Source organism: Anser brachyrhynchus (genome assembly GCF_964034855.1).
Source record: "Anser brachyrhynchus genome assembly, chromosome: 1".
NCBI classification, from domain to species: domain Eukaryota; kingdom Metazoa; phylum Chordata; class Aves; order Anseriformes; family Anatidae; genus Anser; species Anser brachyrhynchus.
The window spans coordinates 34,530,365-34,558,170 of NC_137694.1; the positions used below are offsets into that span (position 1 = coordinate 34,530,365).

At 36.7% G+C, this 27,806-nt stretch overlaps 2 long non-coding RNA genes across 5 annotated transcripts; one reads left to right on the top strand and one right to left on the bottom strand.

Moving 5' to 3' along the window:
• The first annotated feature begins 1,291 nt into the window (after window positions 1-1,291).
• LOC308189719 lies at window positions 1,292-8,828 on the top strand. 2 transcript variants are annotated; one of them, XR_013946538.1, is made up of 3 exons: window positions 1,292-2,543; window positions 4,480-4,579; window positions 8,699-8,828. It is a non-coding gene; the product is annotated as an uncharacterized lncRNA (long non-coding RNA). The 2 variants fall into 2 exon arrangements; XR_013946539.1 differs by lacking the exon at window positions 8,699-8,828 and having other exon boundaries at window positions 4,480-8,549.
• A 115-nt stretch (window positions 8,829-8,943) lies between these two features.
• LOC308189717 lies at window positions 8,944-27,679 on the bottom strand. 3 transcript variants are annotated; one of them, XR_013946533.1, is made up of 5 exons: window positions 17,266-17,949; window positions 16,855-17,001; window positions 16,633-16,767; window positions 15,907-16,016; window positions 8,944-10,912 (listed from the first exon to the last, which is right to left on the bottom strand). It is a non-coding gene; the product is annotated as an uncharacterized lncRNA (long non-coding RNA). The 3 variants fall into 3 exon arrangements; XR_013946534.1 differs by lacking the exons at window positions 8,944-10,912; window positions 17,266-17,949 and adding exons at window positions 14,214-15,456; window positions 27,426-27,679; XR_013946535.1 differs by lacking the exon at window positions 8,944-10,912 and adding an exon at window positions 14,214-15,456.
• Window positions 27,680-27,806: the final 127 nt, after the last annotated feature.

Genomic DNA, 27,806 nt, shown 5'->3' on the forward strand with positions numbered 1-27,806 from the left:
AAAATATAAATGAGCATTCTTCTCTTTTTTCTTTTTTTCCCAGAGGAACATTAGGCAATTTAAAGAAATAAAGAAGACAATTCTTCAAGCAAGCCACAATGGTAATGGGAAACAAAAAAAGAATCAATGTAAGGCTCTCAGAGATGCTGATGCACATTGTACTACATACAGCCACCTCTAGGATGCAAAGACATCTCTTTACACTTCTAGTGTGGAAAGCAGGCAGGAAGCTCTCAGGTGGTAACCAGGCTCTTACACTGAGATCACTGAGATTCAGCTTTCACTTAAGCTCTCCCTTCTGCATGCTGATACCAGTGAGGATTTTGTTTTTGTTTTTATCTGTGCAGTGCATAAAGGATCTTTGTAACTTTTCAAGATTTATCTAAATGGAATCATAGTTATATACACCCTGTCCTTACCTAACCTAAGTGAAATCCTCAAATAATATACATAGTTTCCATCAGACTAGGATATGTTTTTCAACTTAAACAAATCACCCTCTCCCTTTTTGGTGGGTCTGTAATAAAAATATGTCTTAAATTCATAGAATAATACTCTACAGTAACATATCTAATCTTTGCGTCTAAAGGATGTGCATCTTCCTTTCCTTTCACATAAGTTGTAATGTTGATAAACATGCAAAACCCATATACAAAATAAAAATGTTTTCTCTCTTCCACTGCTGACATTTTTTTGTTTTGTGCTTTCAGCTTTAGGTGCATTAGTGCTGCCCACTAGTGGACGCCTGAAATCTCTGTCAGCAAATTCCTGGGCAGATGTTGGTTATTAATCACGCTTATTTGGCCGGCTGATTTTAAGTAAATATAACCCTGGTGTTTTTGGATTTTAAATTAGTTCATTACTGGATTCAATTGTTTTCCCTTTAAATTATTTTCAAAGTGAAGAAAAAAAAAAAAAGAGAGAGAACTCTACTGTGCTAGCTCCAAAGTTAAATGCTACATGTGTGTATACATTTCCAGAAAATGTCAAAGTAGGCTTGGCTATAAGAACTTCCCTCAGAAAAGAAGCTGACTTGAGGAATATGTACTCTGCAAAAATAAGAACTCACCCACTTAAGCTACAATATTATATTACTTTCTGGAGTGTAGAGAAATTACATACAGGAATAAATTAGAGGAGAAAATTCTGAAAGACTCATTTTAATCTATTGCAACATGGATCAAACATTAAGCATACCAGTAATGACACAGAATTCTTGCATACTTATATATAGATATGTGCTAAATTGAGCCTTTAACTTTACAATTCTTATGTTTATTTGGATCAGCTTTTTCACAGCTCTCATTCCTTATCATTTTGGTACAGAAAATAGCTTTTTGTTTTCGTCTCACACTTTAAAGTAGGAATAGTGAAGTCTTCCAAAATACCATTGAAGTGGCAAGTTATATTTCTCCTACTGAAACTGGGTATAGAGAAGACCATTTGGTCAGGATAGGATACACAACTGTACAACTACAAATAGGTTTTGTTTTTTTTTTTTTTTTTTTTTTTTAGAATCAGTTTCTTCAAATTGTTTTGATAGGAGTATAGACCCTTTGGCAACAGAGTGTTGTCATATTTCATAAACACTTCTGAGTTTTAGCTTAGTCTATATGAAATTTGCTTTCTTTAGCAATGTAATGTCTTACTGACATAGAGATGAGCACATCAAACTTACTGACGTAAAGGTGAGCTTTCAATCAGGTCACCATGTCCTGTTCCTCACCATGATGTACACTCGGAATTCCTGGTGATATCATTGGGAGGAGCTCAAGTTTCTCTAGGCTTGGCAAATGTCTTCTATTATGTCTTTCCAGCCTTTCATATTTATTAAGAACCACTGCTTCTAAAAAGGCAAGTAAAAATTATTATCAAATAGGAGTCTCAAGGCATATGATGTTAATTTAATAAAGACTATACAATATATTAGAGGTGCTCATTTGGGAAGTGTCATAAATAGCTCCACCAGCCTCAACAATGCAATCCTTAGCAACCTCTAAGAGGTTTCTTGCAGGGATACTATTTTGTGACTCATCAAGGATTTAGTGTATCAAGATATATTGCCTAAATTAGGCAGCATATTAAAAAGTAATGTTAGGACAATTTCATGCAATTATACTTTTAACTGGGGGACTGATCATTTCTTGTTTGCATGATGCTGTTTTCTATTGCCTGTGCAACTTATTTCCGACTGGCAGGGAAATCAATTAGCCAGTGAATAATTATCCCCTATGAACAAGCAACAAAAACTGTCGTAACTTGAGTGGAATGGACAAAGTGGCCCAGCATTAACAGCTGTGATGAACAGACACATTCTTGGCTTCCTCAGCACTTGCAATACCTCTCTTTCCCCTGCACTGACCATCTCCATTTCATCCTTCCATCTGCCACACTGCCTGGTTACAGCATGAGCGACATATGTACACCTTTTTCAAGCCTTCCTCTGGAACAGCTACTACAAAACAGCTTCTGCAAAGCTACTACAATGTCTCCCCATGTGTTTCTTCAGAGAAAGATGCAACGGAAGACTGACACCTCAAATGGTACTCAACCTGTGTTTGTTACTACTTTGGATGGGAGTATAGGAATTGGGAAGGTGATGTGGGGTGGTAGCCATCTCCTGATGCAGAGAGCCAGTCTGCAGCAGCCCCTGGCAACTTCAAGGAACAGCAAGGAACATCTTTTTTTGGACTATCCGTGATAATGCAGATGGCATTGTCCAGCTTTGCTGTTTGAAAATATTCTTTGCCTTCTTTGGATTTGATCTTTAAGGCAAGACTTTTGTCAATATGCTTTATACATGACGTAAAGCCTACTGAGACATTTTCAGAAATAATCACAGAGGATCACTTCTGAATAACTTCTCAAAGGGTGCTTCAAATACATAGCCTAAGTAGATGTAAAAATGAAGTAGAAGTTTGTGTGACAGATTTTCAACCTTCATTGCTCCTTCCATGAGTTATTTCATTCATACGTTTGAGAAAATGAATCTGTCTGAAGAGTTTAATTCTGTAAAATAAACCAGGGCCAGCCAAAAAGCATCAAATGACAAGTTCAGGTTGCTTAACAGAAAGTCACATTTTTTGGCAATATTTTGCCCTCCAAGGGAAAAAAAAAGTGATTTTGCTGAAACATCATTTAAGATCTCACTCATGGGAGGGGAGAGAGGAAGACTTCATCAGGCCAAAGTATATATGACATTGTGTAGTAAAATATTTGTAAGCTAATATTCCAGTAAGCTAATATACCACACTGATGATCTGGACCTACTGAAATCACTTCACATCATTCCCATCTGCTGGGCTAGCTAAGTGTTTACAGAGAGCACGGACAAAGACAGGTTTCCATTACGACATTCCAAACAGTATTATGCAATGCAAAGTAGTACAAAAAGTTTGAGCAGCAGTCAAAGAGCAGCAAAATAAATTAAGTATATCCTATGTGTTCATGTTCATATTGCTTGTGATATTAATAATGATAAGCTAAATGTTAGTGTATTTCTATTTTGAGGAAAAACATCATAAAACATGTTAAGCTGACACAAATTCATATTTATCTATTTAATTGTCTCAGAAGAGTTTTTGTTTGTTTGTTAGTTTGTTTTCTTAACTGTTGCAGTGAAGAGTGTACTAAGCAGTATGGGGTAGGTTGTGCCTAATTAATTTTATGGATTGCATTAAGTAAGGCTTGGTTTACTTGCTGAACTCAATATTGTAATAAAACTTTCACTACTTATTTGATGACAAGGGATGCCATTTTATTACCTTGTGTAGATTGCTGACTAGGGTTCTTCAATATTTCAGCAAAACCTTCTGGCAAAGATATGGTTTCCTCTGGGGAGATGCTTAAATGAACACAAGACCTTACTGAAGTCACAAATGTATTTAAATGGAAACTTCTGAGCATTTCCTTCAGATGTGCTGCCTATTAAGAACGAGGGAACCTGTTCAGTTTTGTTTTGCGCTTTTGAAATGATCTGCAAAACTGTAGTGCAAAAATCCTCTGTATCCAAGGAACTGCAAAACAAGAGATACCTACTTTTAAATTTGCCTTCTGTTTTCTATTCCCCTCCTGCTTCCCTTGTATGCACAGGGACTGATTAGGACTGGATAAGTTACCCTGTGTGAAAATTGATTTGAAATTGGTGAGTGAGATGCTGAAAAGCTTTTACATAGAATTGAATGAAACAGGAACTTCCAGAGCATAAATCCTCAAACTTTTTAGACAAAAATCAGATGAATCACACACTCGAGATTTTTACTTCTCTTCATGCAGTGGGCAGGGAGTGCACAATGACTAAAATAAATATATACATCTAACTTTTAGATGCTTAATTTGGGGTTAGTATACTCCACTGTTTGATCCAACATATTTTTATAATGTATTTTAGACCTTTCATAAGCATATGGTATTTTTTTCTTGTTTACTGGAATGGTCCCATCTCATGCCATATTCTTTTATTTGTGTTTTGATCTGCAGAAATTCAGGAAATCGTTGTCTTCAGTGAAAACCCAACATAGTTGCTTGCTCTGATCAAGTCTTTGACTTAACAGCTCTGGAAACAAGACAAGCTGAAGAAGTATGTATCTTATTTTCCCATTCTATTCTGGGAAATCTGCAAGGATCAAGCCATGTGTCTTGAACTAAACCCAAAACATAAACTCAAATGCATTATGAACCCTCGTTTGCTCTGTTTAGGCAAGACTGAGGTTACTTCTGGTATCAGTTTGGCAATCCTGTCCCAGTCTGGTAATCCAATCTGTACAACACAGACAAGCCTTCCAGTTTCTCTCTTTGATCTAAATTAAAACGTATTCTCATGCCCTTTCACTGTTATAATAGCTTTGGTGATATGCACAGCGATTAGAGCAGCCACTCCTGATCATACTTGTCTCAGTGAAGAACCGGAGATACTTTGTGGGCTATGGATCGTGGTGTCTGCTCTTCCTCCCCACCTCACAACACACACCACCTGTATCGTTTTGGAACTGGTCAAGTCAGTGCTTTGCCACCTTGAAAAATTTCTCCTTGCTGCCTACTCTCACTTCCCCAATAAGACAGTAGGTAGATTGCCCAGATTTTGTTGCAGGAGGGTTGATTTGGATGTATTTTAATGTCTGCAACTAACTACATCCAAGAAATCTGTAATCTTTTTGTATTCTGGCAGATTAGATTACAGTCTGCTGCTAGCTGGCAAGAGTGGAGTGCAGTTCTTTCCTTAAATACTCCATCCAGGAGAAACTTTTGAGTAACTGTTAAACTGTTTTTTTTTCTTTTTTTTTTTTTTTCCTCTGCTTCAAATCAACTATTTTATCTTTGCTTTAGTTTAAATTGAACGTGGTCACAGAACAAGACATGGGTTGACAGCTTCTTCCAGTGACCCCAGAACTACAACTCTTTTGTCAGATAAGTGGTTTGGAAAAAAAAAGACACAAAGCTTGGTGCTTTGGATTCAGCTTTGCTCACTCTCTCTCTCTGTCTCTCCCTGTTTGTGTGTCTATGTGTATATATGTATGAGTTACAAGTTCTGTTAGGCAGAGAACAAAAAAGATGATTTCAGCGTCTCCATACTTCAGTTCAAAGGAAATGATGCCAAGTGATTGGTACTATAAAAGCCTAAATTGTCTATTGTGCTGAAAACCTTATGGCATCTCAGTGAATGCAGGCCACTATGGAGATTATGCTAGGGGAAAGGAGGTTTTCTGGGTGTATGTGTGATAGGCATAGGCTTGGAGATAAATTTCTGTATAGAGAAATAAAGTGGTGAGAAATCAGTTGTGCTACAATAAGGACATAGCGGTAAAATTCTCAGAGACCTTTGTTACTGCTTCACCCAATGTTCATGTGAGGAAGAAAAGATAACAAAGTCTAAGCTGAAGTCATCTTTTCTTTCTGTTTTACGGGGAGTGAAAGGAATGCAGACCAGGACACCATTTCTGCAGGGAATGCCACCAAGATCAAACTGGATAAAATGATTTATGGAATTGCTAGTAACCCCGTGTGATTAGGATTTGCCATTCTCTTTTTTTCCTTTGTGTTTTGTTGTTGTTGTTGTTCTTCTTTTTCTTCTTCTCCTTCTCCCTCTTCCTCTCCATCTCCCTCTCCTTCTCCTTCTCCTTGTGTTTTTTTTTTTTAATTTATCTTTCCACACTTATAGTTAGACCAAAACCAAAACACTAAGGGTAGCTGTACCAGAAAAACAAGAGTGTGTATACTAACAAAAAAATTGAATATCGCCCCTTCAGATACCGTGTTTTATTAGAGCTGAAACTAACACAATGTAGCTGCAGTTTTTGTAGCTTTTTATTATTGAATTATTTTACTGAATCTCTTCTCAAAAAGCAATTAAACCACATAGAGCATAAAGTCTTGGAGCTCCAAACCTATCCATGAAGTTTTTCTCTTTCCCATCCTTAATATAATGATGCTTTTAGGAGGCAATAACATACGAAAGTTTATTATAGGCAGGATAAAATACAGGATAACATATATGGTAGTTAATTTGCTGGGTTTTAAACTTTTGGCCTGATTGAAAGATAAGTGTTGCTAGAAATATTAATATCTACTGATAAATCAGATGTTGTTTATATATATATATATATTTAATTAGTCATCTCCTAAGTTGTCATACCTAGCATTATTTCCTACTTTGAGGAGCTATGCTCAGGTAGGAACAAAGCTTAGGTTTTCTCTAACTAAGCGTGCTGTGAAGGAGGACATGATCTCAGGCACTGTGTTACTGGAACAGCCAACCTCAGAGGACACAAGGCTTTTTCAGGCTTTAATCTGGGTAGGTACCCTTCAGCCCAGTGCCCACAGCTTGGTTTTCATCCCTGTACTTGCAAGACTTAAAGTTTTTAGATCATTAAATTGACTATTCAGAACCAAGACCTTGGAAACCCTAAGTGTTGTCAGGGCATTTGTTGTCCAGCTGAAGTGATATGTTTGTCTAAACATAGTTCTTCAACACTGCTTTAGATATCCTAGGTTTTCCTGTGGGGCTGGCAGATAAAACACAGGATCTATGGGAAACCCATGTTTTCTGGTAGAATAGCTGCAGAACAGGAGCAATTTCAAAGGGCGTACAAAATGACACAAAAGTATTGTGGCTGAGCAGCTGCACTGAACTTCTTGTCAGCAGAGCAAGTGGAGTTGAGACAGAAAGACAGCTGATCAGCTCACTGAAGTACAGTTTGGATGCCTAAATGTTGGTGCCATTGGGGATGCCCTACTGTACATGTACTGTAATGGGAGATTTCTTCCAGTGTTGATACTGCAGCATCTGCTGAAAAGTCATTGGTTATTCACCCATTGATACAGAAGCTTCAGAAGCTTTGGAACTGGGAAACTTTTAAACAACAAAATCTATGTGAGATAAATCCTTTCTAAACCACAAGGCCTCAAATCATGCAAAAAAGTCTGTGAATAATCTGAGACACAAAGTCAAATATCTCTAACCCTTGGCTAACTTTTTAAAATCTGAGTAAATAGTCTCCAGTCTATAGAGGAGAACAGTGAGCACATTTTACTTTTGTCTTTTGTCTTTCTCTCTTAGAAAAACTGTAGAGATTTTCAAACATTTTTTAGTGAAAAAACTCAAACTGAAGTACTACAGTAAGAATCATTGTCAAGAATTCTGAGCAAAAGACAATTTCATATTATAATTTGTGTAAAAAATAACACTTTTTTCAGATGACATGCAAAATCTTTCTCTGACAATTGGCATGCACATTCAAGCTGTAATTACATAGTCACTCAGATGCAGCATAAGTTTCTTATCCCACCTGCTCCCCTTTTATTCCACTTGTCTATCAAAGCTGTTCTCCTTGTACAAGGTTTCTGTGTGGCTAGGTAAAGAGCTGGATCTAGAGCAAAAATAACCATTAAAAATATGTTTTCTTTTGATCTGGATCAGTATATGCTGGCTAACAGAAGACAGAACCAGAGTAGTTGAGGGCATGGTCAGAATGACCTTTCCAGTTTGAGCTCTCTGTCAACCTGCTTTCCAGATGATCATCCCCCAGCCTGCACTGGTGCCTGGGGTTATTTCTACATAGGTACAGGACTTGCTAGTTTCCCTTGTCCTGTTTGCCCAGTTCTCCAGCTTTTCCATCTCCCTCTGGATGGCAGCACACACATGTGTCTGCCACTCCTTAGTTTTGCATCATCTGCAAACTTGCTGAGGTTGTGCTCTGTCTTTCCCATCATCCAGCTCACTAATGAAGAGGTTAAACAGTACTGACACCATTCTCAACCCTTGCTGTACACCATTAGGGACTTGTCTCCAACTGCACTTTGTGCTAGTGCTCACAACCATTTGAACCCATTTGTTAAGCTGGTTTTCAATCCACATTGCTGTCCACTTATCTAACCTGTATCAGAACCTTTATGAGATGCTCAGGACTTTTCTCTGTATGTGCTATAACTGGATGCCCTGGAGTTCTTTCAGAACACTTAGCGATTCCAATAAGCTCAATATTTTTTCTCATTTTTTTTTCTGTTTTGGGTGGAGAGATTTATCTTAAACTTTTTATTTTTATTTTTTATTTCCTGATTTTGGTCCTGTTTCCTGTGCCCTTCCCCTGTTGTGTGTCCCCTCCCTCCCCCCCCCCCGACAAGTGGAACCATACCAGGCTGGTAATATAAATTCAGGAGGCAACAATTTTCTAATGGTCTTTTTTCTTCTATTTCTTTACAGTGCACATGGCATCTGATTCATTTCCTGTTGATGACATTCAAGATGTGTCTCCTGACCTGAGGGGGAGTGAGATTAGTCTTTGATGACGAATGCACATATTCCACTATAGCCACATGCTCCTCTGTTTCTAGAGACCAAGTAGAATATTAAAGCAAAGCAATACAAACAATCCTTGTCCTGTATTATCCCTTGCCAATCTATCTTAGGGCAGAAAAAGTATTTTTAAGAAAACACATCAAACAAAGTAATTTGTGAACTCTTTTTTTCTTTTTTTTTTTTTCCTTTTAGAGAATGCAGGCTGCATTACAAACAGTAATAGATTTTATCAGCTTGGGCTTTGCTCATGGTAGATGGATCACAAAATGTTGACAGTAGGAACCTGGCTCTTTTTCTCAAAGCTGTTCCTGCTTACTAGATTTATAAACAACTGAATCCAGATGGATTTGTATCCTAGCTTTCAAGACAAAGCTAACCCTAATGCTATTTCACTTGGCTATCACGAAAGAAACAATAAACTGAGATGACTCATATGGTTACCAGAGGAGAAAGTTGTGCTTTACTGTCTTGCCTACTAATATATATCATTGTCTGCACAATATAACTGATGGAATATACATCTCAGTCTTAGCTTAAGTTTCAGAAACTGTAAAACTACCAGTAATAGAAACAGGACTTGCATTTAGCTGCAATGTGACTTTTTCTTTTTGTCAGGGAACTAACAATGATCAATATGTGAGGTGAAGATTTTGGGACCATTGAGCAAGGCAGGCTAAAGAGAAAATACTTGCTTCAAGAGAAAACCTAAGCCAAATAAGATACCAACAAGTCAGCCACTCCCTGTTTCATTGGCATCTCTGAATCAGTATTTGCGGAAGAACAGTTAGCTATCTTATGGCTATTGCACTAATAGCATTTTCTCCAGTAAGAAGAGACATATAAGTGAGAGTAAATGTTGTTTACAGATCACTTAATATGAGTCAGTTGAGCATGCATGTGGGCTGAGTTACTCACACTTACATAATCATTAAGTGAGTATTAGGTATGTAAACCCATTTTTCCCACTATTTTGCTTTGTTTCATTTGAATCCATTTGCAATTTTATTTCTTAAATGTAAGTACTTAATGTCAATTCCATAATCATTGTTTTAAGATTAAAAACGCGTGATAAATTTCATTTAAAATATCACGGTCTAAACTCTATTGATTTTCAGCCATGGAACACAGTAAAAATGCACAATGAAAATTGAAAACAAACAAACAAACAAAACAGATATAAGAGGCAGAAGACTTATCGCATCTTCCCATTCTGGAGGCGTGGGAATCTTTGGACTCATTTCTTGCTGTGTGGAGAGTTGGGCTCTGCTGCTGAAGTTTTGTTCAGTACAGCCAGGCAGGGGAGAAGGCACATGCTGCTTCCAAGAACTGGGGTGAAACAAGCTCTGAAGAAAGGCATCAGTTCTTGTGCTGAATAAATACTGCAGTGCCACTGAATTCAACCTCTGTCTTGAACCTGGAGCTTCATACAAACAATTTCTGTTGATTTAATTAGGGATCACCTTATTTTCATTCCCATTAGTAATTGTCTTTCAGGGTGAGATGAAACATACTTCACTGCTGTATTACCATATTGAAGTGTTTAGTAGGGTTTATTTTTACCTTTACGTAGTGTATTTTTTTTCCCAGGAGCACAGAGGCACATTTTAGCACATGTAATAGAAATCTTAATGTTCGGATTAACCTGTGCAATTATTTGTTTGGCCTCACCAGAACTAGGCTGCAGAACTAAGCATCTCAAAAAGTATAAATCCAAATCAGATGACCAGAGGTACTTGACTTTCTGACCTTTGAATAGGTGTCCACAAGCTTAACTACCCCATACCCTTATTTAACTCAGAACTGTGCAAACTACCAGAATTAGACAGGTTGCAAAACACGTTTTTGTTACAAACAGAAGTAGAGATAGCTACAGGAGGGAAATACATCAGGGAATATAAAAACAGGACAAGGTGAAACAGGAAAGATAAAATATTCTCCAGAAACAAATGAAATGAAACAATTTTCTAAGTGAGTTTTCATTTATGAAAATATCCTAATTTATACCTGTATGCATTTAGATTTCATTCCTCTTGTGCAGATTGTTCTGTATGTTCACAAATGTCATTCAGATGAATAATTGTTAGCACAAAAGGAGTAGCCGTGGGTTGTTGGTGTCATCTATTATAAATTAAAATAGAAATGAAATTGGTTATTTGTCGACTCACATTTTCTCCCCTGGTGCACATCATAACAGCACCTGTTTCTCATACAGTCTTCCTACTTGTAAAGAATCCACAGAGAAAAAAACGCTAAAGTCTTGTATTTAAAAAAAAAAAAGTCTGTCTAGCACTCCAACCAAGCACAGCTGACATTTCCACACTTTGATAAACCTTTGCTCATATTTGTGCAGCATTTTTATGTCACTAGTGATACCCTCATTGTGTCACTAAGTGATGAATTATTTGCATGTTTTAAAAATACAGGAAGATAGCTTAACATGTGAAAATAAAATACTTCAAAATCCTCAGATCTGAGGCAATGAAATGCATAGCATTAAATGTGCTGGCAGAAAAAATACTATAGGGCCACCTGAGACTTCCAAAACCAGAATATAGAGACCTTTGCTCATATATAAAACACCTGTCTTTTGTGTGCAATCATGAGCCTTTGTTCATCATTGCACAAATGAAAATTCACTCCCTCAAGCCCATCACAGATATTTAACATGCTGGAGACACTCTCTGCACCAAGAATCTACCTGTGCAGGAATTTCTGGTAACATAGCCACAGACCAGTTTTCCAGTTTCTCTGTTTCCTAGTGAGGACTTTTTTTTTTTTTTTTTTGTATGGACATTTATTTATATGATATTATGTGGACATCCAACAGAGTTACCCGCATGTCAGCTGAGAGCACAGACAGTATGCTTTCCCAGAAACATAACTAAAAATTTGCAAAAATATATGATACTTCTTGTCATGTCAACTTAAATAGTTATTCTTTGTACAGAATTTTGAAATTAAACAGTTCTTTATAAATATTCAGTATTAACAGCATAAATAGTGGCTTGACATGTTGCTCAGAGCTGAGAGAGTATGTAATTTACATATGGCATTTCATGCAAATTTACATCAGAGACTCTAGAATGCATATATTTTTTTTTCTTCCAGATTATCATTCAATTATAATGGCAATATTATTGTGAAGTTTACTATTGCTTACAATTCACATTTTTTATGAATTACTACTTTTGTGCCTGCAGGAACTCAGTAACTCATATAAATGCTAGAGGTTACAAACCACGACAGAGAAAAATATTGCACAGAGACATCATCATTCACAGATGACACAAGCCTTGGCCTCCAAACGAAATAGAGGCTTGCTGCAAACTGGCAAAGAGCACCAGCCAAGGGCTGGCTGGTTCAAACCTTTTTGTCACCTCCCATTTGTCAGCTGGTGTTCGTACCCTTACATCAGTATCACTGATGCAAAGCTTGTTTTGCTATTTCTTCTGATGGCTACAGTCAACTTGTGCTCTCTGCATTCTTGATAATTAGGCAGTCCAGATAGGAAGAAAAAAATCATTTTGCCTGCATCTGGAAATCTTGAGATGGCCAATGAATTAATGCCATAACAAACAGAATTTAGTACCCAGATTAATCCCACATTTTAATTAGCTCTGGCAATGTCCACCATGGCCACTCGAGTAAAATCTTACACACAATGATTTCAGAAGAACAAGACAGTAGATAAAATTTCCAGGCAGTAATCACAGAGAGAGAATGCCGCGAACTAGCAGCATTCACATTTTTAAACCTTTCATAGAACAGCAATTGCAGATAATGCTTGTTAACACACTGCTGCATCTTAACATGTATGCATCTCCAGTGCTGGGACAGGCTGCCTGTCTCTTTCTGGACGTGATCCAGATGAAAGCACCCATTTCTGCTGAGCTAAATTTGAACTGTAAGACAGCGCAATATCTCTGCAGTGTGCCAGTGTACTTTACGCAGGGCCTAAGCAGTACAAAAGGGCAGTACGAATGGACAAAATCTCCCATGTCTCCTGCTGCATATTCCTATTGGCCCATACAACAGTTACAAGTTGCAGTGCGACACTGTGAAAGCAAACAGATATTGCAAGTGGTCTTGTGTCTGTGCTCCATGTACCTCTGGAGCTTTCAGTCCTTCATTTCCAGTCAAAGACACTGTAACATACTTGATCTGCCTAGCCAGCTTGGAATAAATTGTCTGTAGGTCTGTGAGAAGGAAGTATCTATCTGCTAACTTTTATTCTCTCTGTGCAATACAGAGAAGCAAATGGAAACAGAAATTCACAGCTTCATAAACAACAACAAAACTGTGAGTGGGAGGAGTATCAGAAATAAGTATTAGAATGGTGCTTCTTTTGCACTCTTGCTAGACCTTCATCTTGTTCTGCTCCATCCCACCTCCTCTCTGCCCTACCTCGCTTTCTCTGTCTCTGTATCTTCTCAAGTTTTCTGCTTTTCAAGGAGTACCCAGCAGACTGCAAATATTCCACAATAAATTCAAAAGTGCATGGAAAGAACTTTAGAAACTGTTCATGTGCTGTTGGACTGTCAGTCCAGCATCCACTGAACTGAAGCACAGCTATGGAGTCTACTGGGTAGCCTTGCCTAGACCTCAGATAATATTATTGTAAAGTACTTTTCTTTGGAATGATTCATAATATCAAAAAATAATAATAATATTAGGTAGATTAATCTCTAAGAGACCTTTAACCTTATTCCCAAAAATGAGTTCACTGGGCTGTGCTAGAAATAGACTTCAGATATATTTATAAATGTGTACTCAAATTTCCCCACCCCCATCTTGTGAACCAAAATAAACTTTCCAACAAAAAAGACATCTTTGCTGGGTGCCAGGTTGCATTGCTTGCTTCTATGGATATGAGGAATTATTTAAACAACCACACAGATCTTATTTATTTATTTGTTTCCTCTTCCCCACTGACAAATAGACCCCGGGGATTGATTTCTTCACAGGAGAGAATCTGCTGAAGCTACACGATAAAGATTTGGCAGTGAAGCTTTGTTCCTGTGATGGTTTCAACACAAGCACATTCCAGCCAGAAAGATTGTTGCGTAAGGATTGGCATATTGCTGTTGGCACTGTTGCTCAAAGCAGGGAAGAGGGGAGCCTGCCACTGCCCATAAATTACACCATGAGAAAATGACTTTCAGCCCAGCTATAAACAGACAATTATGAAAAGCTATGGATTGCCATCCTCAGGCTACCAGTGGTGCTGGGAGAATGAGTCTGTAATGAGCAGCACATAATGACAACTGTTTTGTGTATTGTAAAATACTTTAACCCTAAATTGTCTTCAGATTCAAACAAATTTAGTGCACAGAACTTAATGCAGATAAAATATGTACATGGCAGTTCTGTTATTTCTAAGTGTTCATGTGGGGAAAAAATTCTTTCCCGAAATAGGAAGATGTAACTGCTCCCATGTAGCAAAATGGTTAGCAGAAATAAATATAAGTGTTTCTGCCTTTCCCAGAAACTAGATAGCACTGATCACTTTTAGCTGGGAGACAGCAATGGAGTGCAAGCCTTTCTCTGAAGTCAGTACTTTCAGTTCACAACTCAACAGAAGACTCTGCCTGTCCCCTCCTTGTTTTGCACTGTTGATTCTTACACAAAAGATCTCTGCCACAAATATGTAAATCAGAAAAAACCTCTACTCTTCTTTTCTGACTAAAGAAGATGCATTTAGCTAATGGATACATTGATACTGTGAAAAATTTATTAAGAGTATAAGCAGACATTAAGATGAAGCAGTAAAAAGACTGTGAGAGTTTCCTTCTTCAAAAAGCAAAAATTTGACAGTAACAGGATGTGCAAATTTCAGATAGATGTGAGTTCTCCCATTTTATGGGGTACCTTTGTCTATTTAAAAGGTCCATGATGGCAGACCTACCACTGTGGTCTTCTCTACCAGAGTTCCTTGACTCTGAGAAATGTAAAAATAAACTTGTCAAGACAATATTAAGTGCTCATAGGTGTAAGCATGCAATGAACTTTAAAGCTGAAGAAAAATTAAAATACAATATTGTCAATGGAAAAGCTAGATAATTTCCCTTTTGTTCAACTCCCACATGTAAAATTGAGTTGTTTTCAAAAGAAAAGGAGTCATATAATTTAAAATATTATGAAGGTCATACAGGCTAAAATACAATAATTGCAAAAGAACCATTTGCATTAAAAAAGTAGAATCAATCCTTAATCCTTAAAGCACTACAAGAAGACAGACATAAACATATTTTAAAAATCTAATGGAACTGAGTAATAGGTTCTTTAGACTATCATGACAGAACTGTCTTTATACATTATTAATTAAGTTCCTCAGTAACCCAAGGTCTATAAATAAACTGAAAGGCAATCCACATATTTGCCAAACTTATTCCTTTGATCATGTTTTTTTTTCTCTTTTTTTTCTTCTTTTTTTTTTCTTTTCTCCAAATCATCTCTGTTTATTCTGAATAAGTATGTTTCATTGTCTGCGTATGAATTGTTCAGCAAGCAGTCTGTGTGGTCAGTCAGCTGCAAGATGAACCCCTTTTTCTACTAGATTTTGCATCCTTGTTTGCCTTACATGTATCATTGCCATTATAAATGATACATAATAAGATTACCAGCTCATGATTTCCTTTATCTGCTGGAAGACCATGGTAGTCCTGTGATAAAGTAGAAGTTGATAAAGTTAAAGTGAAGATTTTGATAAATTATAAATCAATGCCTATCAGTCTTAGGACGTAATGTAATTATTTTACTTATGAGTAAACAGTAGTTTCTCTGCCACACATCACATATCATTACGTAGGCCTTCCAAATAGTACTAATTTCTTTAAGCACAGAGAAAAAGTTAAATAGTGGCTACAGTGACATAAAAGTTATTTATTCATTGAAAAATGTGGCTTCAAGGCAGAATATGAATTCCTGGTTATTTCTGGCTGAAACTGAAATGTTAAAACATGTCAAAAACATTTTTTGGGTATTTTAAACTGTTGAAGTTCTTTGGCTTTTTTAATGTTTAAGTTGCTTGTAATACAAAACAAAACAAAACAACAAAGAGACAAAACTGAGATGTGCTGAACTCACAAAGAAAAAAGTATTGCTGCTATTACCTTCATCCAAACAGCCCATCATTTTTGAGACCGGATCTCAGAACCACAACGACAACAACATGAAGAAGGTTCATCTCCTGAATATCTTGTCCTTCTTGCGCTGGCATCACCTAACAGTTATTTGGAAAAAGTAAAAAAAAAATAAAACAATAAACAGAAGCTGGAGCATCACTTCAACTGGCCTAACCAGACAGCATATACATGAACCATATGTGATCCTAGCCTAGATGCAGTCTTTTTTCAGTTTCCATGCTGTCTTCTAAGAAATTGGAAACTAATATATAAATAGAACAGTTATTTTTGTATAATAAACCAATTTTGGCTCAGAAACTCTCTGAATCACAAATCTTTAAACAGCAGAAATACTTGGGATAAACACCAGCTTTCTCCTCCTCCTCCTAAGTTCTTCTTGAAACACTCAGTAATGGTCATTCTCATACATTATTATTGGACATAATAATTCAAATTAATCTTTGATCTGATCCACTATTATACTTCTTACTTCCTTATGTTCATATAAATAATTTAATCTACAACGTTATTTGCAATACTCAGCAAAAAAAGACTATTTAATCTTAAAATCCCAGGAGATATGCTTAATATTCTTTATCACAATGTCTTGACATGCTATTAAGAAGCTCTCAAAGGTATAGTTGTCTTTATTTTATCAATGTTTTATTTCTGTAAGCTAGATGTTAAAGGATTAAAAGGGTAAGAAGGTGTTACCTAGCTTTATTTGTTTCTACCTTGCTGTAACACCAGCAGAGAAGTGCAGTTGCAAAATACACAAAATGCAATATGGACATTTGAATCCAATCTATTTGAAGAGTTCAATTAATTGAACGTACTTGCCTCTTGTGCCTGAAAGCAAAAAAAAAAAAAAAAATAAAATTAGACAACAGGAAGGGTTTAGAATAATTAAGATGTGATTATGACTTCTGAAATTACCTTCTAGGGTGAAGGAGAACCAAGAAGGAAGTTGATTCAAATTCTAAGATAGTGCCTGACACAAGAGAGTCCATCTTAATCTTGATAAATTGACATACCATGCATATTGGGAATCGATATTTTATTCATATTCTAACTGCTATGATCCTATGAAAAAATAAAAAACACAATATTTAGACCCATGGCAGGATCACAGCCTGCGATTTCATCTCATATGCTTCATGGCCAAGAATTTCTCCACATATTATTTCTGGATAAAACCAAATTGTGCTTTAAACGATCACTTAAGTCCTCCTTAGCTCTCAGCAAGTAGAAGTCCCCCGCTCCTGCTTTAAATTGTCTTCTTTCATGCCATTTTCAGGCTATACACGGTAGTTATGTCTTTACCAGGCATCAAGGCAGAAAACGCACAATTTAAGCTGATCACAGCGATTCCATAAACTCTCTCCTTGGCATTTTGCTAGCCTGTGACAATTGGTGCTCTGCTATGCCTTGTTTCCCAGCTGTAGCCCAGAGAACTGAGTGGGCTGTTCCCCATAGGTAGAATGGTTGTGGACATTTAGATGAGGATAATTCTACCACACAGGTGTAACGTGTTGTGTCACTTGCTTCTTGCGGTGGGGGGAATAGTTATTTGATAAATTCATTTACTGATACAAATATAACCAGCTGGGTACAGTTATAAAAGTCTCTAGCAGGGTGACTACTCAGCCTGCAAGGGCTTGGAAAGTTGTGAACTGAAACACATCCCCAAAGTGGGCTAAACAGTGGGATCTCATCATGAAAGAATTACAGGCATTGTCTCTGCCTTTCACTGCCTACAGGGATATTGAACATACAGCTGGCTTTGAAATCATTACATGCCTTTAATCGCTGAAATATATCTGTGTACCTTACATGTATGTCAAGATACCCTGATATGCCACTTCCGGATGAGTTGTTGAATCTTTTATATCACACAATTTGAAAAAGTTTTTTTTTTAAAAACAAAAATCAGTATTTCTATCACCAGTTTGACACTAGCAGCTGCCAACAACAGCTGTCACTCTTACCTAATTGAGCATTTTGGAACTAAAGAGGAAGCTCTATTAGAGAAGGCTTGCAAAGTGACATTACGAAGTGACTCCAATGTTCCATTTAATTATGCCAAAGTGATAGTTTTAAAAACATTTTGCACCACCTCTTTAATGGAAAAAAAAAAAAAAATCTTAGCCAGTCTCAGGCTGAATAATTCTGGCATAAGAGCTAAAGTTTCTCTGATGACTCATGGAAACCATTCTCTTTGGAAACAATTCTGTTCATAACAAAAATAAGTTTATTTATATTTTTCCTCATTGGTGACTATCAGTATAATCAAGAAAGCCAGATATTTATCAAATAATTAAATATTGTTTGTTTTGATGCTTATTCTAATCAGGTCTGAAAGTTGAGGCTGCTTGGCACACTAGCCAAAAGAAATCCAATATGAAGTTTGACTTCATAGCTTATTAGTCTGAATGTAGAAGAGATCTTACTACTAAATGTGCTACATTGCTTTTCTTTCTTTTTTTTTAATACGTTGGAGTTCCAGATGTTAATCTCCTCCCTTTTTATTACTTATTTCCTGTACTACTTGCACATTACATGTTATGTAGGACAACTACACTATGCAAACCCTCCTTGGATGTGAATTTATCCAATTAGGACTCAAGCACTGCAGAAAAATCAGGAGTTTGAATGGAGACATAAGGTGTATAGATTTAGACGTAGGGGGACATGTTTGAGAGTGTCATATTTAGGTAAAGGCAATACCTCATGCTTGTGCTATGATGAAAAGAGAGTGATTACAGACTCTTACTTTATTTTTGCATATGCAAAACCACACCTGCTAATAACTGCATATACATACCATTATTAAATGAAAGAAAAAACAAAAAAAAATGGTAAACATTTAGTCAGATAACTACTTTCCCAAACCAAACAGCTAGAAACATTGCGACTTGAAGCTTCAATTGACCTGCGCGTTTCTGCAATACAGACATAAAAAGTGGTCCCTCATACTCGGGATCATATTGCAGTCTTTTACAAAAGAAAAGTTGGAACTCCAAAATCTTAACCCAGCATAGCAAGTGGCAAAAGCCTATGTATAAGCATGCACAAATTGCTGTGATTTTTTTTTTCTAAGCATTATCTTAGAGAGGACAATCGCCCTCAGCACACTGGATGAAGACCTACGTCTGATAGCCAAGGAAACTGAAGAGTGTTTAGGGATGTTACCAGCCACTGGAACGTGCAAGCCTGTTCCACTGAACTGTGAGAATAGTCTCTGACATGTTTGGGGCTCAGGTCAAGTAGCACTCTCCCAGACAGATCTTTGATGACTCAGCACTTACAAAGTCCTAAGAAACATTCTCAAAAGGTGGTTTTGCCACATCCTCTTAGGAAAGTGCAAGTCTTGCATAAACATGGACTGTTTTATGCCAGCTGGTGTTTGTGCCCAGAATATTCCTGGACTTGTTTCCTGTATTAGGATAGAGGTAGAAAGTGAAGATTTTAAACAGAAAGTTTTAAAAACAACTGAACATTTAATAATCTCTTTGCGAAAATAAGGGAAAACAGATGAACAAACACCAGAAGCTATTACACTTTCTTTTGTCTGAGGTGACCTTAAGTTTTTTCCAGCCCAGCTGATGCAGTATGGTCCTGTTTTTTGTTGCCCAGAACCCCTGCATGAAATTCTTGTAATATTTACCTCTCAGCTTTCCAAGAAGGCTTCATCTTCTTGTTCTGGATCCACAGAACCCTGTCTATTAGGGTCACTCTCTGCTCCTGCTCTGGCATGGTGTTCCCGAACTGATCCCGTGTGGGTTTCCTACAGACAGCAGCCCTTCAAGAACTGCTCCCACACGGCTCCGTACCACGGGGTCCATCCCCCAGGAGCAAACTGCTCCAGCACGGGTCCCCCACGGGCGGCAGCTCCCCCCAGACCCCCTGCTCCTGCGTGGGCTCCTCTCCACGGGCTGCAGCTCCGGCCCGGGGCCTGCTCCTGCGGGGGCTCTCCACGGGCCGCAGCCTCCTCCAGGCCACATCCACCTGCTCCACCGGGGGCTCCTCCACGGGCTGCAGCGTGGAGATCTGCTCCATGTGGGACCCATGGGCTGCAGGGGGACAGCCTGCTCCACCAGGGGCCTCTCCACAGGCCACAGGGGAACTGCTGCTGCGTGCCTGGAGCACCTCCTGCCCTCCTGCTGCACTGACCTGGGGGTCTGCAGGGCTGGTTCTCACTCCTCTCTCTCTCCAAGCTGCTGTTGCCCAGCAGTTTTTTCCCTTTCTTAAATATGGTATCACAGAGGCCCAACCAGCATTGCTTATTGGCTCAGCTCTGGCCAGCAGTGGGTCCCTTTGGAGCTGGCTGAAACTGGCCCTTACCTAAAAAGGGCAGTTTATGGAGTCTTCTCATAGAGCCCACCCCTGCAGCCCCCTGCTACCAAAACCTTGCCATGTAAATACAATACAGGTAGAACTCATTTCTCTGGCTGTGTCAGAACTCAACATACCTCTGATTACCAGAGGAGGTCTGGATTAAATGAAGAGAGACTGGCCTGGCCTAAGGTAGAACAAACAAACAAAATCATCCTGAACTCACTTTTCCTCTTAGTTTGCCAACATTTGCCATTGCTGGCATGTGGTAATCCTTTCTTTTTTCTAGTCTTTTCATTTGAGGAGATGATGGTGGTTGACTGAATCCTATTTTAAGAAAAAAATATTCTAGACAGAAGCTTTTTACATACACATTGTGTATGTATTTCCGTACAATTAATAATCTTACACCTATGCAAACAAAGAATTAACTTGAGTTTGCAAGATGGAGAAGTTTGTTCTAGAGAGCAGTAAGTATCTGTAAAAGGTTGGCCAACTCAAAGACACATCAAGGAAGAAACCCCATTTTTCTGGTTTAGTTATGTAATTGACACCAGTTTCAGGTTCCTACTGAAGAAATGCTCTTAAAAGATGTGCCTCGGTTTCCTGTTCAATGAAGGAAAAGCTCAGTACCTCTGAAAGCTTTCAAAATGAGATCTTGCCATATCTGAGTTTATGTGTAGAGGTTCAACTGTTTTCCCTTATCTGCACAGTTAGGATTCTATCTGGAAAATCAGGAAAAAAAATATATATTTTTTAATTTATTAAAAAAAAATAAATCAGATGAGAAATCTTGCCTTCAAATGTAACATCAGCATTTATCCTAGGTAAAGCAGATTACATGGGTCTTTTCTAGATTTATGCATTGAACGATTAGTGCCATCACCTAATACAGTATCTAAAAGCATGCTGTTTTCATTGCTGCATTTTCACAGTACATCCTGCCTGGTTTTAGATATTTTATTTTAAATTATTTTACTAGGATTCTTGCCTTTTTTTTTTTTTTTGAGGGCGGGGGAAGGAATGTGCTACTTTTTTGCTTTTTATTGGTATTAGTAGGAGTACCTTTTCTATGAAGTTGGGGTGGAAGATGAAAGCCACCTTTCTCTACAAATACTGTTCAGGTTGAAAGATCCACATTTGGGAATATATAAAAAGCTATTAAACTATTTTGTTATCATAGGAATATGCACACTAATCGGACAGAAAAATTTGATTTGCGTGTTTATTAAATGTAGCATTATATTACATGCCCTTGAATCACGCTGTGCTCTCTAATCCTTCAAGGGCAATATTCCAGATTTCTTCCCGCGTTTCAGCATAAACTGTCCCCTAGTCTACAGAAAGAAATATAGCAAACCTATTTCTCTTCAGGGGCATTTACTTTTATGAATCAAACCATCATGTGATGAATAACCATAAGAAAAAAAAAACATTTTCAAATTAAATATATATATATATATATATTACAAATTTTAGTAACTTGAAGACAGAGAAAATAATCAAGGAAGTATATTATATGAATTGTTTTTTTAAAAAATATATTTAAAAAAATCTTACAAGAAACAAACATACAAACAAGCAAACAAAAAAATAGTAACATCTTGGAGCTATGTTGACTGCCTACCTGTACTGACTGCAGAAGTTCGCACTACAGATTCTACTCTGAAAACCTTTATTCTACTTTAGGTCTGCAGGGAGTTTAGCACTCTAGGTCATGTAGCCTTTAGTTACGTGAAAATTTCCCCTTTCAAAAATGCAGAAGAAAAACAAATTGAATAGTGTAAAAAAGAAAGGGGAAAATATCCTTTCAATGAAGAAATAACGATAATATTTCTCTGTTTCTGCCTTTAGGTTAGATACTTTTAAATTATGGTGAATACCTCAAATTATTATGAGGGCAAACGTTATCATAGCAAGGTGTTTTTTACCTCTAAACCAGGTTTTACCTGGTCTACAGGTCTACAAACTCATATTAATTTCCAGTATGGAATTTGCTACTGTCTTGAGACTACTGTAACTTAAATACTTAAAAACCTGTACAGTGGCAAATTCATTTGCTAATATCACATAAGTTTGGGGTAAACATCCAAATGTCTTTGTAGGGAGAATCTTAAAGTCATCTGAATCAATCTGTGCAATTCTAATATTCTGCAAAAAAAGGGGGAAGTCTGAATATTTTGTTTGGGACTAAAATAGTACTCCATGTTTTTCTGCTTATACTATCCCAGACACTTAAGAGAATTTCAAATCACTTTCTGGGGCACCACCCCTGTTCTGAAATGATTTTTCATTCCATGTGTGGAATGAAAACAAGAGCTCTTAAGTGACAATCCTTTTAGGTTCAATACTAGGAATTTTCCCTTTCTTCCATTCTCTATCTTTCTGCCTTTCTGAAAGTTAGGACACCAAAATTTTGGAAAACTCTTTCAACTGATTCGGCCATATTATCTCCCTCTTTCTTTCTGAGTTTTTCAAAGGAACTAGGAACTGGGTTAAGGGCCTGCTTGTATAAATCTGAGCTATAATTTTACTGTCTTTGTTCTTTAATACTTTGAAAAATAAATTACATGAACTCATGTCTATCTGCTATCTAGGTTGTCTGTATCACATAAAATTAACACCAGAATCAAACCACAGTACAGTAATTTCAAACACAAGAGGTTTGTGAAATATACTTACTCTTATTCAGCTGAGTGTGGTAAAATTTCTAGGTGAAGATGGAGGTGCAAGCTCTGAAACACCAAGTTTGGAGGAATAAGGGTGATAAAACTCATAAATTCACTAAATTAAAACAATGTTCATGTTCTCTGGTCCAGGATAATAAATTCTTACCAAAACTCTAGATACAAGAATTATTTTTATAGATATCGAAATTTATATTCAATGATTTCTCTCAAAACACAAATATTCTCCTCTTAAAATGTCTAAGTATGATAAGGACCATCTCACCAATTCAATTAAACCTTTCTCTTTTGAAGTTTTTAAAAGTTTTCTTAGAATCGTTCAGGTTGGAAAAGACCTCAAAGATCATCTAGTCCAACCTTTAAACTAGTAGTAAAGTCCATCAGTAAACCAAGCTACTAAGTTCCAAATTTACACATTTCTTGAAAACCTCCAGGGATGGTGACTCAACCACTTCCCTGGGCATCCTATTCCAATGCTGCACAACCCTTTCAGTAAAGAAATTTTTCCTAATATCCAAACTAAACCTCCACTGGCACAACTTGAGGCCATTTCCCCTCATTTTATCACTTGGTGCTTGGGAGAAGAGCCAAATCCCCACCTCACTAAAGCCTCTTTTAAGACAATTGTAGAGTACAATAAGGTCTCCCCGAGCCTCCTTTTCTCAAGGCTAAACAACCTTAATTCAGATCACCTCAAGCAACAGGAATAGACAAATGCTGGCATGAATGATTTTTACTTCACCTACATACCCAGGGATGCAATCATGAATAATGTGCATCAGTTCCACAGCAAAGATAGAAAAAATAATTCCTGCTATGTTCATCATAATCTAAACAGTATTACCTTAGTCTGGTCTAAAATGAGTTTCACTTATCTCATTCAAATGCTATAGAAGTCCAACAACACTTTTGTTTTCTCTTGTTTTTCTCTTGTTAATTTCATTTAAGTTAGAGGTGGAAGTGAATCAAATTGGAACAAATCAGGACTGACAAACAAAAAAAGATTTTTTTTTCTTGGAGTAGTAATTGGACTAAAACTTACTGGATGGAACAAAAGTGTCCTAGACCATAATAAATATTTACCTAGATCCCTGGAGAGACAAGAACCCCACAGAATATTTCTGAGCATTTATTCCCGATAAAAATACAAATTCCTTTACTATTACCTCTTGGGGTTCTCAACCAGACCAATACCTTTAAGAATGTCCTGTGTTTCAACATCACTCTAAAGTATTCACTCTGTTCCAATATCACTATTAAATAATAAGAAAAGTCAGAATTGAATCCTGATTATTTTCTGATGATGGATAAAAGTGGACTAAATGCCTCTGGCATGGTTTCTAAGCTGGTCACAAAATCATGAAATAATTTGCCTATGTATAATAAATTCTGAGAACTCCAGAAGAATTACCTTGACTTGCTCATCTAAAGTCACTCTAAAAATAAGCAAAAGATGAAAAATGAAACAAGGTCAATATACCATCAACGTGATTCTTTTTTTCAGTTCTGTTCTCAAATTTTCAGTTTATGACACCATTACCTAGGCTGTCTGAATAAATTCAAAATCTATTAGTTCTGTTGTTATTCAGCAAGAAGTTGTTTTCCTTGACTTTAGCTAGGCTTTTAACATAGTACCCCTTAATATTCCTGTAGATAAATTGGTGAGATATAAACAGGATATGTGGACTATAAGGTAGGAAAACTAGCTGGACTACATGAGATATGGGGAGAAAGTGAGAGTTTGGGGTTTGTTCAGTCTTAGCAAGAAAAGGCTAAGGAGTGATCATATTGCTGTCTGTAGCTGCTTAAACAAAGGTAGTAGAGTATAGTATTTTCTCAGAGATATGCAACGATGGAACAAGATGTCCCAGACACTAGCTGGAATATTATAAGTAGCAATTAGATATAAGGAATTTTTAAAATGTATTTTGCCATAAGGATGGTCAAACATAGGAACAGGCTTTCCAGACATTGTGAAATCTCCATTCTCGGAGACTTTCAAAATTCAGATGGATTTGAACAACCTGTTCTAATTGATCCTGCCGTGAACAGGACATGGGACCTACAGAGGTCCTACTGAAGTTAATTTATTTTATGAATCTATGATGTTATACTGTGTGTCAAAGATAAAAGGAGAGGTTTCAACTCAGCTAACGTTAAGGTACCATTGCAGACAATTCAGAGGAATATTCATTTTTAGTTCATCTACTTCAGCTGTCTACTTTGGGATGAAAAGAAGCATGTCAGTGCAGTCCTAGTTTTCTCTGTTGCCTATGAAGGGAAACCAGGGTGCCTAGATCAGACTTGCAGATCAGCCAGACAGCACATCAAGAATAAGGAGACACTGATGTAAACAAGCAATACATGAAATATGATTTTGAGAAGTATGCATGAAGATTCAATGCTCGCCATAAAGTATTTTTCAATCTCTTGCTATGGTACTCAGAGATGCTGTTTTACTTAGGTTGCAGATCTTAGACATGATGGAGATTTATTCTGCTTCACTTGTAAATCGGTATTGTAACTCCAAATTTAGCAATTTTTCACTTTTTTTTTTTTTTAACATTGAATACAAATTTAATTAGTTAATTGCAAAACTGAAAAAGTTTGGGGGTGTATGGTTCAGCACTGACAAATTTATATTTTTCTAGCCTACATCATTTATATCAAAAGCCTCCTAGCCTACTTTTTATCAAAATAACATTATTGTATGCCACGTTACTGGTGGATGGATCTAAGCATCATATTGTTATTGCTTATCTGAAGCATGATTATCTAGCCTGGAATAAAAATTTGGCAAATAATTTAAGTAAATGAAAAACTGAAAACAGGAAAAAACAGGTCTGTGTAAGATAGTTTGATAAATCATGGTGGGATGTGCAATCCATAACCAGGGTTGAGAATTATTATTACAGTATCTCAATTTACTAAGACTTGTCCACAACATAAAAATATGAAAATTTTCTTCATCATTTAAAAGACTTTTTTTTTAAAAAAAAACTATTTTACTGGTTTTGTTACAAAACAAAATGTATCACTTTGCATGTTAATAAGGTTTCTCTAAAAATTAACATTTTAACATCTTTTATCTTTGAAAGGCTGCACAATTTCTCATGTCTCATACTCACAATTAAATTCTGCTGGATATCCAATTTTACTTGCCTGTGTTGTTGAAACACCAAAGAGTTGTCTAAGCTGGAAATGTTAAGTCTTTACATTGTTTTTTGTTGACAGTAAAATATTAATTAATTTTAAACATAGCAACAAAGCAACACAGTTACTGTCATTGTAATTATGATTGCCTGGTAATGGTATGCTTCTCAATGATAACGAGAATCAATCAAATAATTAGTACTTTGTGCTGCTGCCCAAGTATTTTTTTTTTTATTGTAATTTTCATTTCCAGGTGGTGATTACCTGTTAGGTGAAGGCATGTGCATGAAATACTCTTCTACCCCATAAATTTTCAATATACAGTCTGAGACCTACAGCAACCTGTGATTAATCACTTACTAATTGGATCATTCCTTCACTGACAATAAGTTACATGCTGCATACAAGGCACTCAACTCCACTGTCTACCAGATTGTTGTTCTAGAAACGCAGCATATTTTGTAGTAGGAGAATCATCATAACTATAACAAAAATGTTGTTCTTTATTCAAATGCAAAATGCACTTGATTTCACCATATTACCTCCCATAGTTTTGCCTGCTAGGGAAAAAACAAAAACAAAAACAAAAACAAACAAACAAAACAAACCACAATTGCAAGCAAATGTTTTCTTTAAAACCCTAATTCTCCTCCTAGACAAACTTGCAGAGCTTCCACTGATTTTAATGATACTGAAATACACTGAAATGTAGGCTGGATAGAATTTAACCTACACATATATGTTACTCGATTCATAGCATGCTGAGAATGACATGTACTAAAAAGCTTTCAAAACATGCAGTAAAGATGAGATCAAATCCTACATGCATCTGAACCTCAAATTTGAGAATTATTATTTCTACTAGTTTCAATTTTACATACTGTGTAGAAAGAGAAGTATGGTTGTAATACTCCATGTTAACACAGCCTATGGGTTAAAGATGAGAAAACACAAATGAGTATAACAGAATCTGGAGTTGAGATAAGATTATTCTTTCTTTATTAAAAAAAGTAAAAAAAGGATTTGTATAAATTAATTTCATTATCTTAATATCTCTTTCTGTTGTAGAAGTAGTTGCATACACTGAGTATTTAGCTTCCTAGTAACTAGGTTCAACATTTAATTATTTTAAATTTTACATTTTTTTCTAATTAAAGGTGACTATCTTCCATTAAACCTTGGTTTAAACATCAGTTCTAAACAGCTGCAGGATAACAGTAGATTAAATTTTTATTTTTACTTGGCCAGATCCCAAATTCTTTATTATGGCTAAAAGTGGAAGGGCATTAAATTAACGTGGAAATATATAAATATAAATTAAAAAGCACTTACCAACAAGTATTTACTCCAGTGGAAGAGCTTATAGAAAAGAGTTTTTCTCCACTCTCAGTTGAATTTCCTTAAAAACATGCAAATATTACTTTTGATGGTTACATAGATTTAAAAAACAAATAATTGGGTGGCACAATTCATTTAGTGTCTTTAGAAGTTGCAAACCACGCCAGACATGCATGGGCTTCCATATACATAAGCATGTACAGCAACAAGAAATGTACCTGCTCCCAAATGCATGAATTGAGGACAACTGGAAAGGACTAAATGTTGTATTTAAAGACTCCGAAGTCACTCCCTCATGAGCTCATCAGTGAGGGAAAAAACATACCTCCACCAACAAGAAGAAAAACAAGAAGAATACAAAAAAAGACTAGTTCA